This window comes from Equus quagga, chromosome 9 (genome assembly GCF_021613505.1).
Source record: "Equus quagga isolate Etosha38 chromosome 9, UCLA_HA_Equagga_1.0, whole genome shotgun sequence".
Lineage (NCBI taxonomy): Eukaryota > Metazoa > Chordata > Mammalia > Perissodactyla > Equidae > Equus > Equus quagga.
In genome coordinates this window covers 14489132-14506999 of record NC_060275.1, presented here as the reverse complement: position 1 = coordinate 14506999, position 17868 = coordinate 14489132, and the positions used below count along the sequence as shown (strand labels likewise).

Sequence of the window (17868 nt, the reverse complement as noted above, 5' to 3'; positions counted from 1 at the left end):
AACACAAACAGTGAACTTTACTATATGTCAATTTAAAAATAAATTTTTTAAATGACAGGGAGAGAAGCTGAGAGACTACAGAATTGTCAAGAAGTAATGAGAAGTTGAGTTACAGAAGTAGCAGGATAAAAAAAAAAGGAGGGGGATTTAGGGGAGCGAGATTTCAAGAGAGGAGGATTCAGGTGAGTGGGGAATCCACGAGAAGAAGGAATCATAGAGCTGTGGACTATGGATTTTTAGAGTCGGAAAGGATCTTAAGTGATCACCCGGGAAAGCTCTGTCTCACAGAAAACTGAGTTGAAAATGGCTTCAGGGTTGGGGCTTTGTTTGGGTGGATGGTGATCTCATTAACCAGACAGAACAGACATGGAACAGCGGGCTCAAGGAGGAAGTTGATGAGTTCACATTTGGATATTTTGAATTTGGAACATTTACGTCACCAAGATTTCTTTTTTTAGTTTTCAGGAATTTGAAAACAAAATTGTTGGGTTTTGGCATTGAAAGCAATCTCTACCCACCAATACTGTTACACTGCAGCTATAATAAAAAAGGACTTGTGGCTCTACGGTCCTACGTAGAGATGGCACACTAGATTATTCTGAGTTGTGTGTGTATGTGACCGACAGTCACTCAAAATCACAAATAGAGAACAATACTGATCCAATAAAGATTTTAGACACATTCCCCATTAACACGTTTGCCATCAACACTACCATATTTACATGTATCTATAGACCAAAGTTTTTTCTTCCTTATCCGTAACATACAGATCAAACTGAAAAACATTTTTTTTCCATTCTTATTGATGCCAGGATGCAATTCGCTGCTGTTTTGTTTTATAACATGTAGCAAACAACCAAAGGAAGATGAGCACCGACTTGCTCCTCGTCAACTGGCAGCAGCCCAGCAAAAGTTTCAGTGCTCCAGACAGGACTGAACTCAAGGAGATCTCTGTCACTATGTCAGAGCAATTTACAAAATGACTTGATTTAATAATAGTCAGGGAGGGAAAAGAAGTAGTTTTCAACACTGGCACAGCCACTGGGATATGTAACCAATTTTAAGAACCAGAATCTCAAAGTTGCAAACTACCAACAAGGCATAATGTTCTTAGCAGCACAGTTTAATCACAGAATAACAAAATATAAAGTTAATAACATTTAAAATAACTGCTTCCTGTTTCTCCCAGAGCTGAATAGGGTGAATGCAAAGAAGGCGAGTCTTAGGGAGAAGGTACAATGTAAGCGCCTTCAGGGCAGGAAACTTTGTTTTGTTCACTGATGTCTCCATATGCTTTAGCACTGGAGTAGGCACTCAACACGTAATTGTTGATTGAATGAATGAAGCAAGGAGAGAAGTCAACAAGTCGTAAGTAAGAGATGGCAAATAGACTATATTCTATTAGCTTATTCATTCATTCAGTAAATGTCATTGAGCACTCACAAGGGCAAGACCATTTTCAGGTATGGTGGTGGATATACAAACGCAGAAGACAGAGCCTGGAGCCTCAACACTTTTATAATCTAGGACAGGAAGAAAGAAAAGGACAGCAAACATACGTATATCAAAGACCTATCGGAGAGCATGTGGCGAATCCGGGAAAGGAGGAACAACAGAAGTTGGAAGGGCAGTAGAGATTCAGAAGTCAGCAGGGTCATTCTTACAGGGATACCCTGCTCCAGGAGGTCTGAGGCTTAAGGGATGGCGAAGTTTGGACAACTTGGATGAAAGCAGAGTACTCTGGGATGTAAAAATAGCAGGAAAAAAACTCCCCAGAGCAGAGAAGAAAGGATGGGTTTAAGGAGTAGCAGGGAATGCTGAATGCTGAAAATTCATGACTAGAGAGGAACCTGAACAGCAAGCAGCCTCCTTTATCTCGTAGGAGAGGAGGAGCCTTTTTTTTTTTTCCAATCAGGGAAGAATTTGAATCAAATCTGTTAGAAAGCATAAGACAAAGTGGAGTGAGGAGAATCTGGAGCACCTTAATGGAATTGCCTAGGCGAAAGTTAATAAAGGTGGTGGCAGCAAGATTAGTGAGGAATGGAGGAATCGAGGAATGACAGGGCCTTGTGACTCCCTCCAAAGGAAGCTGGGCAGAAGCAGTAAAAATGCATCCCACATTTTGAGGCTGGGCGATCAGGAGAATGGTGGTGATGTGAAGAGAAACTGTTGAGTCCACAAAAGGTTCTGGAGGGATAATGATGAGTTTAGTCCTGAATTTAAAAATTAAACAGTTTTTGAATGTTAAATCTGAGCTGACAATAGGAAATCCAAGTAGAAAGGTTAATCAGGAAATAGTATATAAGCAGAACTGGATTCTGCAGAAATACCCATCTGAGAATCAGCTGCCATATAGGTGACACTGATGCTATGGGGATGGAGAAGTTCACTCATAAGAGAGTCAGAAAAAAAGAGAGAGAGAGGAGTCATGGCAAACAGTATTAAAGAACCTTCCAAACCGATTACTCAACATATCCCTCAGAACACATTTTTCAAAGCAAAAGAGAATCCCTAAAATTGGTTTTTCACTTGAAATAAAGAAAACAACCTCAACACCTCATTCATAATAAGGGCAATAGCAGTAATCCTTTTCGACAAAACTGAAGCTAAACTCCACTGTTGGAATTCCACTTGAGATAGACAGCATGATGAAGGAGAGAAATATAACCCATGGCTTTGGACGGCTCTCCTTTCACAGACTTAATTCATGCTTCACTCAGCAGGAAAAAATAACGATAGGATTATATAAGTACTTCTCTTCAGTAGAAGTCAATGGAAACGAATAACCTAATTCATTTAATCTGCAGTCACCACAGATAGAAAAACAAGAGAAGATATGAGCACTGTGTAGGATGAATGTTTTCTTCCTACTCCCACCCTCATCCCACCCAGGTCTCTTTCCCAGGTCATTATCAACACATTTCAAACGCCTCAAAGATGTTGATAAAACAGCTCAACATCTGCGAACTCCTCCACTGACGAGCGATATGTTCTCAAGACCGAACCTTCCCACCTTTGCGTGGAACAAAACCCTAACTTCCACCCTCGGCACCCACAGCTGTTTTCCATGAATAGAAAGAACCCAGCCAACCCAACTTGCTCTTTGAAGGTACACCATCCTTTTCCTGTAGCCTAATTTAGCTGCAGATTGAAAAAATGCAAAAAAGCAAAAAATGGATAAGGTTTTTCACAGGAGTTATTTAGTAAGATGAAGCTGATTTTCTCCCAATATCGAATCGTTGAGGCACATATGCTCGGTTCTCATTCTTCCTTATTTGTTGAAAGGATCTCTAAATTGTTCTAAAAATGGATTATTATTTTGACTGGGAGTTTATGGTTATGAAAAAAATTCTGCATTTTTCAAAAAGTCATCATCCTTCTTAGCAGAGACTCACAAGATGGTGTGGATGGGAACATCACCTCCTTGGACAGCTACTGTCACATCTGGCCCGAGGCTCTTCAACAGATCATCGTTAGCACTGCAAAACAATACTCAACAAGTGTTGATGGGGCCACAGGCCTGTGCTGGGCATCCTTCAGAGAAAGTTACACAAACAGAGCTTCTCACTTCTTGGAGTTTGCAATTTAAACCAGAGAGTCCTATCTCAACCTGTAAAAGCACATGCAAGAGCATGTTGGAGAGCACAAAGGTGAGCAAATAGCTTTTGAACTACTGAATTCACTTGGAACTCTTTTTGTCACACTAACAAACAAGGCCCTGGCATACACAGGGGTATTCTTTATTTATTTCTCAATAAAATAGAAAAAAACTGCTAAAAGGACTTTTAGATGCATTCCTTTCCCACATGGGAAAGGTGGAAGACAATCTTACTGAAACAGACACAGAATCTAGCTTATGTCTCCTCTTCCTATTCTTAAACTCCTAAACAAAGAAATGATTTCTAAAAGGGTGGCTTAGGGAAATAGAAGAATCTCAAGGGAAGGAAGTTCAGTTAGAGTCCACGGAGGCTAGAAGCCACTTTAAAGCAGCGCGGAGCTCACAGGAGAGCCAGGCAACGGGAAGAGGTGATGCGGCTGCATCACGAGGGTGGAAACGAAGAGTCCAGATAAGATCTAGAGAGAGACTTCAGAGATCAACCAGAGTGGTTCTAGTGGATACGCTTAGAGTGGTTTACAGTGACAGAGAAACTTACACAATAGTTTATCTGGTTTTCAAAAAAATATTGGAAGGACTCAGCATAAAACCAAAAGGAAAAAATTATGCCCAATCCTTAAAAAGATGGATGTGTTCAGGGTTATCATTATAGGTGCCAATTTGTCCAGGGCCATCCTAGTTTACCCTGGTGTCCCAGTGTAATAATTAATGACACTTCTTTTCACTTTTACAAGTATGAAAGAATGGCAATCTAATAGATTAGGGTGAACATCGAAACAAAATACAAAATTTTAGAAAGACTTTCCTTCTGAATTATGCAATATATTTAATAAGTAATCCAGATTTCGGAGCTGGCCCTGTGGCATAGTGGTTAAGTTTGTGTGCTCCACTTTGGCGGCCCAGGGTTCACAGGCTCGGATCCCGGGCACAGATCTACACACCACTCATCAAACCATGCTGTGGTGGCGTCCCACATACAAAATAGAGGAAGATGGGCACAGATGTTAGCTCAGGGCCACTCTTCCTCAAGCCAAAAAAGAGGAATATTGGCAACAGATGTTAGCTCAGGGCCATTCTTCCTCAAGCCCAAAAAAAAAGAAGATTGCAACAGATGTTAGCTCAGGGCCAGTCTTCCTCACCAAAAAAAAAAAAAAAAAAAAAAATCCAGATTTTATATATTGCATTTACACAAACAATTCTAGGTTGGGAGTTGCATTCTGATAATAAAGAGTGCACACAGAAGGATTAATGCATGATACCAAGCAGGTGCTCTGAAAATGGGCAGCAGATGAAATGGTCCTTGAAAGAAGGCAATGACAGAACTATTTTCACCAATGTCTTGAATGAATGATATTCAGCCACAAGATATGACACTGAGGAATAGCTTAACAGTTCTCCTTGATTCTTGGGTGAAACAGGTGTGTGCCTAGATGGGGGGAGGGATTGTCAAAAAAGGTTTCTGCTGCAGACAGTTCCACTGAGTGAAGCACTCTTTGACACCACGTACTGGGCAAGAAAAGCAAGCTCTCTGCTGCATGCAGCAGGCAAAGAGGCCATGGACAGAAGATTTTCATGGTCTGGGCATCTTCGCCCTGTTGCAGGTGATAAGCAATGTCAGCGATGTCTCTTGTACCACAGCCTGGTGGCTGCTGGAGCCTTCCTTTGGTTGGAGGTATGCTCTGGCAGGCGAAGTTCAAAAGAGTGAGGCTGAGCTCTAAGCCCCCTGTGAACATGCGACACACACATGGAGATGACCCCAGCCCCTGGCAGGACCCAGCCCTCCTCCCATCAGGGCCAAGCCAGGCTCTCAGTGGCTGTTCCCCCTTCGCTCTTGCCCCACAGGACAGTACACAAGCAGCAGGGATGGGAAGACAAGGCTTAATCACATGAAATCAAAATACTTCTCTGGACTGCGCTGCCCAGATGAAAGGCTCTCTGATCCACTGAACATTTCAAATCAAAACATACTCAAACCCTGAGTATCAGCAACGCTTGTACTTCTCTTTTTTGTGAAGGGAGGGTGGGGTGCAGCACAGAATAACAATTTTCAGCATAGGAAAATCCCCAATACACAGGCTGACACCTGCTTTACCTCTTTTCCTCCCAACCCAGTTCAATCACCACAAACAGTTCTTGACAAAATATCCTCCCGCAGGTTCAGAGATGCGAGTGAGCAGGAAGAAGCTGGGTGGTGCACGTGTGAGTGTGGGCTGTGGAGGGGGTCATTCCTGGCAGAGGGACTAACACGCAGCACGTGAGAGTATGGAGCATCTGGAAGACCCTGGATATTGAGAATATTCACAAGTGTGTTTGTTCAAGGCCTGGGGAAAATGAAGTACATACAGAAATGACCATGACCACTTTTTCTCCAGTCCACACACAAACACAAAGGAAAATGGGATCAAACTGTAGTAGGCAAGTTGAAAAGTCCCATGTCAAAACTTAAAGTGAGATTTCAGGATGGAAAAGTGCTTTAACAGATCATGTCAATTTATGGAAACACTTCCTCCCCATCCTCCTCATCTGCTACGGGCACCAGGTAGGAAAGAGTTCATCTTTCGACATTTTTTAAGAACTAGCTGTCTACCAAGGATCTTCACCTCTATGCCTCTTTTTTTTTTTCTTTCTTAAATCTAGCATCTCCTTGCCATGTGATACCACTATGCTTACAGCTGGCAGAGCAAAAGCCTGTCATTCTTAAAACATGAAGAGAATAATTCAGCACCTTTTTTGTGATCACAGAGAATGCAATTAATACTCCGGCTGCCTCGGTATGTAGACCAAACCTTCTGCCACAGTGTTTTGCGGGGCTGTTGTCTGGGGCAGCTCTGCCAATCTTTTCATTCCAACAGAAACGATGCCAGCCTTCTCAGTGCTAAGCAAAGTATAATGAGGTGGAAACGGTGGCTGGAACCCTCCGTGGGGGAATGTGCTCCTGGGGTGGTTCTCTATAAAATACAGAGCTATCGCAAGATCCAAGGGCTTTCATCTCCCCTCATCTGCTAAAAGCAATTAGACTGTAGTCTTTAAAAAGAAAAAGTAGTTAAATTCTTATGTTGTTCATCTATGGCCCAGAAGCTTTTTAATTCATAGGAAGAGCAGGGTAGAGAACACAGCTGTAGACAGGGAACATCAGTGATTTACTAAAGCACATGATCCATGTGGGAAATTACTACTAGTGTTATGCTAGACTCTCGAGACATAAGATAGGAAATAACTGGAACTCACAGAAAGTATAGGGATGAGAACAGAGAGAGCCAAGAAAGACAAATAAGTATAAATGTTTTTAGTTCTTACAGGATAATACGTGTGTACTGGCTCAGCTGTAAGACAATCCTAGACCCAATCTCTGTCTCATTCAGGGCCAACTGAATGGTCGAGGCCAATGACCATATTTACCATGGATCTCAGGGCCCCCAAGTATATTGGATAGAAGCAAGGACAGCAGTAAGAACCAAACCCCTATGCTATCATTGACAGCTTATTAATACTATTCTTGCTGATTCTCTGGCCTTTAAAACTCATAGAATCACAAAGTTTCAGTGGGAGACTCTCTAACTCAACTCCTTCATTTACAGACGAACAAACTGAAGCTCAGAAAAGTGTGTTACATGCCCACAGGGAAAGTTCCTGAGAGGGCCCGGAGGATGCAACCCAAGGCCCTTGGCATTAAGTGCCCACCCTACTGTGCTGATCTCACTCACCATACCCACCTCCTATTCTTTGCCTTACTAGCTTCTCTCTCTCCTTCCCTGGAAGTGTACCTCCTCACCCTTTGTCCGTATTGGGTGTGTGATACTGTGATATACTAAGAAATACATATTTGGCCTTGTCTTGGGTTCTTGGCACACAGCTTCTAAGACCCTTGAATCTCTAGAGTGATGATATGCTAATAAGATGGCTGGTGGCTGGGGGCTCCTAGATCACTTCAGGATAAAAGGGCGGTCACCAGAAAGGCCAAGGCACGCTTACATGGGGATGGAGCTTTCAGCCCCACCCCTGACCTTCTGGGGAGGGAAGAGAGGCTGGAGATTGAGTTATTTATTCATCATTGGCCAATGATTTAATCAATCATGGCCACATAATGAAACTCCATTAAGACCCCCAAACTACGGGGCCCTGAGAGCTTCCAGGCTGGTGAACAGACTGAGGTACTGGAAGGGTGGCACTACCAGAGAGCGCAGGGAAGCTCCATGCCATTTCCCCATACCTCGCGCTATGCATCTCTTCCATTTGGCTGTTCCTGAGTTGTATCCTTTATGACAAACTAGTCATCTTAAGTAAAGTATATTGCTGAGTCCTGTGAACCATTCTAACAATTATCAAACGTGACGGAACCCGTGGGTGGCCCAGACTTTCGACTGGTGTCTAAAGTGGGGGCAGTCTTGTGGACTGAGCCCTTAACTTGTGGGTAACGCCGGGTAGTATCAAAATTGAATTAACTTGTAGAACACCTAGCTGATGTCCAGAGTTTGGAGAACTGGTTGTTGGTGTGAGGAAAACCCCCATAAGTTTGGTGTTAGAAGTGTTGGGAGTAAAATAACTCAGGAGTGACTTCCTGGATCTGATCCTTTGCCTCTCTGGTCCAGGGTACCTGCTTTGTCCTTCCATCCCATGGATGACTGAACTCAATCTCCAGGCTGACAGGTGAGACCTACCAACCTTGCTTCATGCTGCCAGGAATATGACATAACAATAGCTGACTTCCAACAGAAAAAAAAAATGCCCTTGTCATGACAACATGCCCTAACCCTCCCCTGCCCCTGACCTGATGGGTCCAAAAACTCAACCTTTAGTTGAATTCAACCAATAAGTCAAATCTTTCCACTGAACATTCTTTACAACCTTTGATTAATGTGTCATATTAGCAAGCTGCAGGACAAGCTTGTGTAGATTTACGTACACAAACACACATACATATTTACTTCTAAACATGACCCTGTTCTATTATCTTTGGTATAGAAACACAAATAAATATTTCCATGGGTAATTTGTAGTTTATTTCTAACAGGCATTGGACTAGAAGTCGAAAGTCTGAAGTTCTACTGCCCCGCTCTCATTCTTCAACATACTCACCTATGAAAGTGTGGCCAAGGCCTTCCCTGCCCACCTCAGTGGACCAACAATGGAATCAACAAGAACCTTGATACGAACACCCTTTACAAAGAGTTAGGCAATGTGCCACGAAACTGTCAAAACTGTATTCCATCTGTGGAAAAAGAAAAGGTCTTTCTACCCTCCTATATAATAATATCCAAATACTGGAATAAAAAGGTGACCACCTTGTGCAACAAATGGTTAGCACTCTAGACCAGTGCTGGCCAATAAAAATATAATGTGAGCCACGCCTCTAACTTTAAATTTTCTAGTAGCCACATTTCATATATTTTATTTACACCAATATATCTAAAATATTATCATTTCAACATGCAGTTAACATAAAAATTACTAGCAAAATAGTTTGATTCATCTTTTCATACTAAGTCTTTGAAATCTGGTGTATATTTTACACTCCGATCACATCTCAATTTGGACTAGCCGTATTTCATGTGCCCAGTAGCCACACATGGCTCATGGCTGCCACACTGGACACTGCAGGAGTAGATCTAGACACAGCATTATGGTTCCACATTTTGCTGGTACTTATGAGCCTTTTTTTCAGTGCCTAGAACAGTGCCCTGTGGCCAGCAAATGCCAATCTATATGTGTGGGATGCATAAATGTTAGGATATATACTGTGATCATGGAACGTCTTTGGGATAAGAGGAGGAATAAAGGACTTTAGAAAGCATTAGTCTGTGTTGACCTTTTCATGTTCTCAAAACACTGAAGTCTTGGCTTGCAGGCTGCCAAAGGGAAAGTTGCTGCTCATGATGAAATTCCAGGCGAGGTCTCTCTGGATGGTGTGAGCCATTCCTTCCCAAACCGCCTGTAACCTGCCTCACTGCAGACTTGTCTTTGCCTCTAAAGTGGCTGCTGCTAAAAGCCCAGGGAGACCGCTAAGAACAGATGAGCACTTGTCCCTGGGTCCCATATTATTGCAAAATCATTTGCATTCTGTTAAGCAAATTTGCATAAAACTGGAGCCAAGACAGCTTGGCTGGGTTTTCCAGGCCACACTCTCTCCATGCTGCTATGGCCACCGCTATTTATCACCATTTAGGAGGCTGGTAGAGTAAGACAGACCCCCCAATTAGAATCAGCATAAAAAAGGAATCCCTTCCCCACACTGACATGAAAATCAGTGTCCTCCAGGGTAAAGGAGTGAAGGAACTCTGAGATGTAATCTGGCTCCTGCATCTTTTGTTATGACATGAGTTTATTTTATATGACTCTGACCTATGGCATGAAAACATAGCTTCAGTTGGGGCAGTGATGATCCGTGACGGCACACACACCTGAAAGCCAGAGCTCGGATTCCCGCCCGTGGGCCACCTGGGAAACCAAACTCCCCACCCCTCATTCCAGAAAGCCACAGGCTTCCATCCCAAAAGCAAAGTTTACCCTAAAGGACCCTTCTCCTTTTAGCCAGGTATGTCAAGGGCAAACTCAAGGGCACCCACCTCTACATGCATACACTCCCCTCTCTTCCTTTGGGACCCAGGGGCCCAGCCTACAGACGGCAAGTGGACAAAGTAAATGACGCAACAGAGAAGGCAAAAGTGGACGGGAAAACACACAGAAAACAATGTGAAACTCTTACATTTTGTTATTTTATCTCAATTGCCTATCTCTTTCTAGGACTAATTCCCAGAGAAATTCCATTTTCATTAAAAACTGGTTTCAAATGCCAGGGGAAGACTGGGGTGCTGTTATTACTGCCATTGTTCTTTCTACTAGGGTCATCTCAGATGGGATGTCTACATGAGATAAATGATTTCCTAAACAGCCTTCCCTGCATCCTGCCGCTAGTTACGTTTGCCCCCAGGCCTCCTTCCGGGACCTGGACAGAAGTGGCTTCCTGGAAATTCCAGAAGAGACGCCACAGAGCGTTGTGATTAAGAGCACCAAGTACACCTCGGACACCTGGTTTCAAATCCCAGCTCAACCACCGGAGCAACTGTAATTAGTCACCTCTTCAACCCTCCACGTCCTGGCGTGCAAAACAAGGATAAAAACATACCAACCTCCAGGGACTGTCACAAGAAATAAATGTGCTAATATAGACAGAACGTTTAGAAAGTGTCTGGCATGGAGTACACACCCTATGAACTTCGGCTTTATCATGAGTATAGCTGGAGTGTCCCTTTAACACTGCTATACTGCTTGTAACATCTGCACAGCCAGCTGTCTGTGTATTCAGTCGGTCAGTCGATATTTATTGGACACCTCCCACGTGCTTGCCCTTTGCCAAGCACTGAGCATCACTGACCATCAGTGATGGTCAAATCACATCCATATTCCTCAACTCCTATGCACATCCTTGCTGATTCTACCTCTGAAATGTCTTTCACAGCCACCCCATCCCTGTGGGACGATGGAGCGGGCATCCAGATGCAGGTGCTCAGAGCCATCCCAGGAAGGACAGTGCCCATCTTCCCAACCAGCCTCCCTGCTGCCCCTCCACCACTGAAATACTGCTGCCAGCAGTATTCTCAACAAAAATCTGGTCATGTCACTCACCATTCTCTGGAAACCTTCACTGCCTCTCCACCACAGGAAAGATCAAACCTCAATTCCTTGGGGAGACACTCAGGGCCTTGGTGAGTCAGCTCCAAGGATTCCTGCAGCTTCATCTCCTTTCATTCCACCCCACAACACCTGTATTCTTGTCACACTGACCTTTTTACTATTCCCAAATTTGTCAGACCCTCTATTACTCTGTTTATTTGCACATGGTACTGTTTCTCATTCTCCTCAGGGCAACTTCTTATCTTTGAAGACTCAGGCCAAATGGTACCTCTTCTGCAAAGCCATCCTTAACTTTCCCAGGAAAAACTCATTGGATTGTAATATTTCTGTTTGTGTGTGTGTTTCCCCAGGAGACTGCCCTCTACAAGGCCAGAGATCACATCCAGAAACCTAGTAGGCACAGAAAATGCTGAATGAATAAATGACCACGTTTTACTGTACAGTGATTTCAAGCTGCAGCCATGAGGCAGATGCTCGGGGTTAGGGCATCGCAAGGCAGCTCCACACACCAGCCGCTCTATACGTCAGGCAGTAGGCTAGGCAGCTATTCTAAATATGCAAACAATGTAACCGATGCACAGAGAGGATACTTCAGATACAGCAAGACAGCAAACCCCCCAGAAATAACAATATCCACATCCACTTGAGTCAAGTTCCTTTTAATTCTCTACTCTAAAAAGAGGGGAAGAAAAAGACAAGGAATGTAACAGGTAAGCGAATGCCATTTAAGGTTTTTTAGCCTATTTTCCTTTTTCTTACATTGCTATTGCTTTGCTTCTTGTCTTCCACCACATGCTGGACTGAATCATTTCATGTAAGTGGATTTTTCAGATGACTGAAGCTTAAACTTTTAAAAAATTTTAACCATTTGGAATGCAGATATTTCTGAAACTTATTACCCACTTTCCCCGAACTCTTCCCTTCGTCCTATGGAAAATAACCCTGCCGTGATGACTCAGCAGCACCATTAGGAATAACGAAGACTGTCTGTGCTACAGTCCGTGATAATCTCGAATACCGCTACGATCTTCATTATTGCCTGCTCCACACAGAGAAGCCTCAGACGGCTGTGTTTTTCAGTTCCTGAGCTGGTTTTAGTAGCATTTTATCATCTTCCTTACAGTCAGACTCTTAAAATAATTTTTCTAACAATTTGCACACCTCTGCTGCCAGCTCAGGACTAATTTACCGTATGTGCTGCTGCTACTGGCTGGGGAAAAAAAACAATCTTGTGAGAAAGTGTATTAAAAAAACTGGGTGGAAAATTATTCAGCCTTAAAAAGGAATGAAATTCTGGCACATGCTACAACATGGATGAACTGTGAAAACATTACGTTAAGTAAAATAAGCCAGACACAAGAGGACAAATATTGTTTGATTCTACTTAAATGAGGTACTTAGAACAGTCAAATTCACAGAGACAGAAAGGAGAATAGTAGTGACTAGAGGCTGGGGTGGAAGGGGGAAGGGGGAGTTGCTACTTAATGGGCACAGAATTTCAGTTTTAGGTGATGAGAAAGTTCTGGACATGCATAGTGGTCATGGTGGCACAACCTTGTGACTGTGCTTAATGCCACTGAACGGTGCACTTAAGAATAATTTAAATGGTAAATTTTATGGTGTGTATATTTTACCACTATATATATTTTAAAAAAGCAAACTTGTTAAGAATGACGGCTAAGCTCTTATGAGTAATGAGTGTGAACTTCAGCACGTGAACTTTGTGACATCTTCTGCAGAGCAGGGGCTGAAATTACTTCCTAGTTCCTAGTTGTGTTTAGGATCATCATAACTGCTCAACAGAGATCTCTGAAGGTGTTAATGGACTCTGCAGTCATAAAGGCCTTTTATTCACAAACTACAATACTGGTGACGAACGGGTGCTCTTCTTCTCCATGTAGATGTTATGAATAATCTCAGGGAGAATTGAGGCAGAGAAACGGCAGAGCTTCACATTGGAAACTGGGAGCTCATCCTGGGTACAGAAATTATCCTTCCCTGGTCCTGAGATCAATCCCTATAACTAAGAGATCACATATAAAACCATTAAAGAACAAAGATCCTAATTATCTGAAGTCATTAGGATGTTAAGGATTTGTGAAAATTCATGAAGCAAACTTTTAAGGATTATACTGTTGGGTTATAGTTTATGAATTAAACATTTTAGGTTATACTGGATCAATATTGTTCAAGCAGCCGGGATCATAAGGGAGAGAGGAAATAGCTGGTCGCACGTTCAGTTCAACTAACACGGGGCCCAGGATTTGGGGAGCCCGGGGATGAACTCTGTCTCACATAATGAAAGGTTACTATTGTCCCTCTGCCTGAATAATAATTTCCTTTCCTTTTTTGCTTCCTTATGAAATACCATGAAGTTCTACTCTAAAAGTTATAACATGTCGTGCCTGGGAAAAATGTTTAATTTTTTATTTATTATGCTTTATTAAGTAAACTCCTTAAAAGAGTTTCTTCTTTTGAATTTGAGTTACTTATTCTGCACACGGACTTACACTTAGTGAAGTATTTAATCTATATGGGTGTAACAACACAAAGAGATAAATAAATTAATGAGAAATTAGAAAAAAGAGATGGGTTTAATAAGGAACCCAGTAAGAGTTTCCTATCTTGTCAGAATTTTGTGTTTAAAGTTTCTTTTAAGAAAGTAGTTTCCTGGCCCATGCTGAAACTCCCTGAGCCCTGCAAATCAACACAGCAGCATCCTGTTCAAATGTTATTATGGAAACACTGTGCTGTTCTAAGCCAAATGTATCCAAATTCAACCTAGGGGGATGGAAAGAACTCTCCCTTGATACACCGTGGGTGCTGAAGGTGGGTTTGTTTATGAGCAGAATAAAATTTACAGTTAAATATAAAAACAGATACATCGTCATCTTGTAAACTTGAGTAACATGTCATTCCACCTCTGGACTCCGGAGAAAAAACACTAAGGTCATGCCTAAAATAAGAACAGAGAAGGGCCTGAGGATCGCACCAGAGCTGAAACCGCAGACGTTTCCCACCTTTCGATTAAGGCATTAGGTAGGTTACAATTGGACAGTGAGATCATTTCTCTCGAACCCAGAAAGCGCTGTGGATTTGTCACTCCAGCACACACGCGGACCCCTGGGAAAGCTTCTGAATCAGGTGTCTGGTTTGGGTATGAAGCAGGGATTACTATTTATTTTTCAAAGGCTATATATACAGACTATTAGAGCCAAAGAGGAGGGAGGCAGAAACGAGATGTTCCTTTCTTTCCTTTTTTTTTAACTGTGAAAGAACATTTAAAAATCTATGTTCTGAAAGATTTTACCGCCTAGCTACCAAAATAAAGACAACTAATTGGCTTCCTAAAGAAACCAGAAAGTCACACACAATAAATGTGGTTTTTTCCCCAAATTGTTGTTTTTTAATAGGTTTCTGTTTCACATTTTCAAAATTTTCTTTAAGTTTCAGAAGACATCAATTACCACTCGGGTTGCCTTAAAAAACGATCTGGTTTTGCCTCTTTCTTGGCATAGTTACTTGATTTTGCAGAACCTCTGTTTCCTCATCTGTAATCCCACTTCCTACCCTCAAGAGAGAGTTTACTAGGGTTAAATAATCTTTTATCCCTAAAAGTGTTAAACCCAGAGTGTGGAACATATTGGGGTTCAAGAAATGCTAGTTGCCTTCCTTCCTGACCTTCAGTGACTGAGGCCATTGACTAATGTCGTGATAAACAGAAATGGGGGAAATGGAAGGATCAGTAGGGGTAAGCAAAAATCGTTCTAGACATTTTAGCCAAAAATAGTACAAATCTTCTTTAATTCCATATTGTGATGATAACCCATTTTATACTGATGTATCATACTCATAATAATACAGGCTGTATTATACTAATACATGTATTAATTTTAAGGTAGAACACTATGTTTTCAGCTGTTAATTTTATTTTAAGATTGGCACCTAAGCTAACAACTGTTGCCAATCTCCCTTTTTTTTCCTCTGCTTTTTCTCCCCAAATCCCCCCAGTACATCGTTGTATATATTTTAGTTGTGGGTCCTTCTAGTTGTGGCACATGAGACACTGCCTCAGCGTGGCCTGACAAGCGTGCCATTTCTGCGCCCAGGATCTGAACCAGCGAAACCCTGGGCCACCGAAGCAGAGCACGTGAACTTAACCACTTGGCCACAGGGCCGGCCCCCTCAGCTGTTAATTTTAAGAAGCCATTTAGGGGCCAGCCCAGCAGCATAGTGGTTAAGTTTGCACACTCTGTTTCAGCAGCCTGGGGTTTGTGGGTTTGGATCATGGGCGTAGACCTATGCACTGCTCATCAAGCCACGCTGTGGTGGCATCCCACATAAAAAGTAGAGGTAGATTGGCAGGCTCAGGGCCACTCTTCCTCAAGCAAAAAGAGGAAGATTGGCTACAGATGTTAGCTTTGGGTCAATCTCCCTCACCAAAAAAGGAAAAAAAAAAAAGCCATTTAATCTCTTCTGTGTATACTGCAATATTACTAACAAAACCTCAAAAACTAATACAAGAAGTTAATATCGCCCCATCAGCACTCCTGTATCAATTTGTCCGTTTTTGTTACACTGTAGTCCCTATATTATACTGTTAGTTATTTGCCTATTTACTGTTCTGGCTTCCCCACAATGTTGGATTCATGAGACTTATGAGAGAAAGTCCTGGGCTATCACGTTTTCTGTGATAGCTCCAGCGCTCATAGCCAAATATTTGCTGAATGAATGAAACTGAACTAACATAGCCACATGCTCTTCAGACACTATAGAGATCCTACTGATGAAGGCTCCACCATTTTGTAAATACATAAGCACTTCACTTGCCAAATTTATGTTGGTTACCTAAAGAGAGGAGCCCAATTTTAAAAATAAGTAAAAATATGGATTGCTAGTTAGACACCAACAATCAAAAATGATTGTCTATGTTCATATAATTCCACCCACCCTCTGTTGAAAGGGGCTGTTTCCCAGAACCCCTCACACGGAGTTTAGAGAACTGTCACAACCATCACACACTGTCCCTTGAGGAGGAGTTACATGGTCAAGCCTGCCCAGCTCACAAGCACACCCACCGGCTCTTCCTCAAATGTGTGGGCATCAAATGGCAGAAGAAAGATGTCTCTCTGCTGTGAACATGAAACACTCTTCAAGAGCTGACTCAAAGGAGGGAAAACAACCTGAAACCAAAGACTACATTTTAATTTTCCTAGAAATTTTTCAGACAAAAAGCAGTAGAGGGGCCGGCCCCATGGCCGAGTAGTTAAGTTCTGGTGCTCTCCTGCGGTGGCCCTGGGTTTCACTGGTTTGATCCTGGGCGCAGACATGGCACCAGTCATCAAGCCTTGCTGAGGCAGTGTCCCACATGCCACAACCAGAAGGACCCACAACTAAGAATATACAACTATGTACCGGGGGGTTTTGGGGAGAAAAAGGAAAACAATAAAATCCTTAAAAAAAAAAAAAAGAAGCAGTAAAGGATACTATTTTTCACAATTAGATATACTTGATTAAGTTTCTGTTGAGGAATCTGGTGTCCTTGTGAAAACAAAGCGAGAGGAGCAGCCCAGGCTAAAGAAACACCTACGGGACTCGGAGTCTGGGAATGAAGACCAGCTCCTCTGGACTGACTGACTGTCACGCACCTTTGTTAGGCAAAGTTTTCTCTTCACTTGGGAACAAACGAATAACAGAAAGGGTGTGGGGAGAGGAAGGCAGAGAGAAGTGGAAAGATAACACCTGCCTTGCCTTAGGGTTGTCATGAAGACCCAATGGGCCAACAGATAAGCAATTCCTTTGGAAACATAAAAATCCTCCATCGAGGCAAGATACCATTATTGTAATTTTTTCACCTGGAGGGAAATTCTATGAAAACTGCCTTTCATAATTGAATTCTTTCTTCAAATACACTTTTGTGAACTGGTTGTTAATGAAGATTTATTACAATGTGAATTCTAACAAAATAAAGTTTTCAACCAGGCAGTGTTGATTTAACAGAATGGGAAATAAGAAAAAAATACTCAATATATAACCAGAACAATGACCATATTCTTTTCAAAACGATTACAGAAAAAGACCACTGTAATTGAAGAAGAAATGAGCAATGTTCTGAAGCATTCAGTCAATGACTGCATCTTCCTAAAAATCTCTCCATTTTAGTCCTAATCATTGCTCAAAGCTATCAATTTCTTACCAACCTCACTACTATTCCTCTAGATCAGGACACAGTCTCTTTCTCCTGCCTGTCACTAATTTCTCCCCAGTCTCATTAATTGAATGAAGTGGAGCCACAGTGACCTTTCGCGAATAAACCCTTCCATGGTGGTACATCTCCAGCATCAGCTTTCTGGTCCACTCACTTGCACTCCTCACTCCAGCCAGGCTGGACTCACTTCCTGCAGCTCACCATGTGCACTCTCGCCTCTGGCCTTTGTTCTCCACATTCTGTGTGCTGGCCACACCTTGCTCCTCCTTCACTAGGTTCATTCCAACTCATCCTTCAGGCTTGACTTCCTTGACTCTAATAAATGCCCCTACTGTTGACAGATTTCTTCTCTTCCAGTTGCTGTTTTATGATCTCTGCCCAGCTCACTGGAAGCCATGTCTATCTGGTTCCC

The 17868-nt window shown here is 42.4% G+C and overlaps 1 protein-coding gene across 7 annotated transcripts in view; it reads right to left on the bottom strand.

Moving 5' to 3' along the window:
* The window catches only part of BCL2 (BCL2 apoptosis regulator), a 170882-nt gene that overhangs the window by 140478 nt on the left and 12536 nt on the right, over nucleotides 1-17868 (bottom strand). The window lies entirely within an intron of this gene.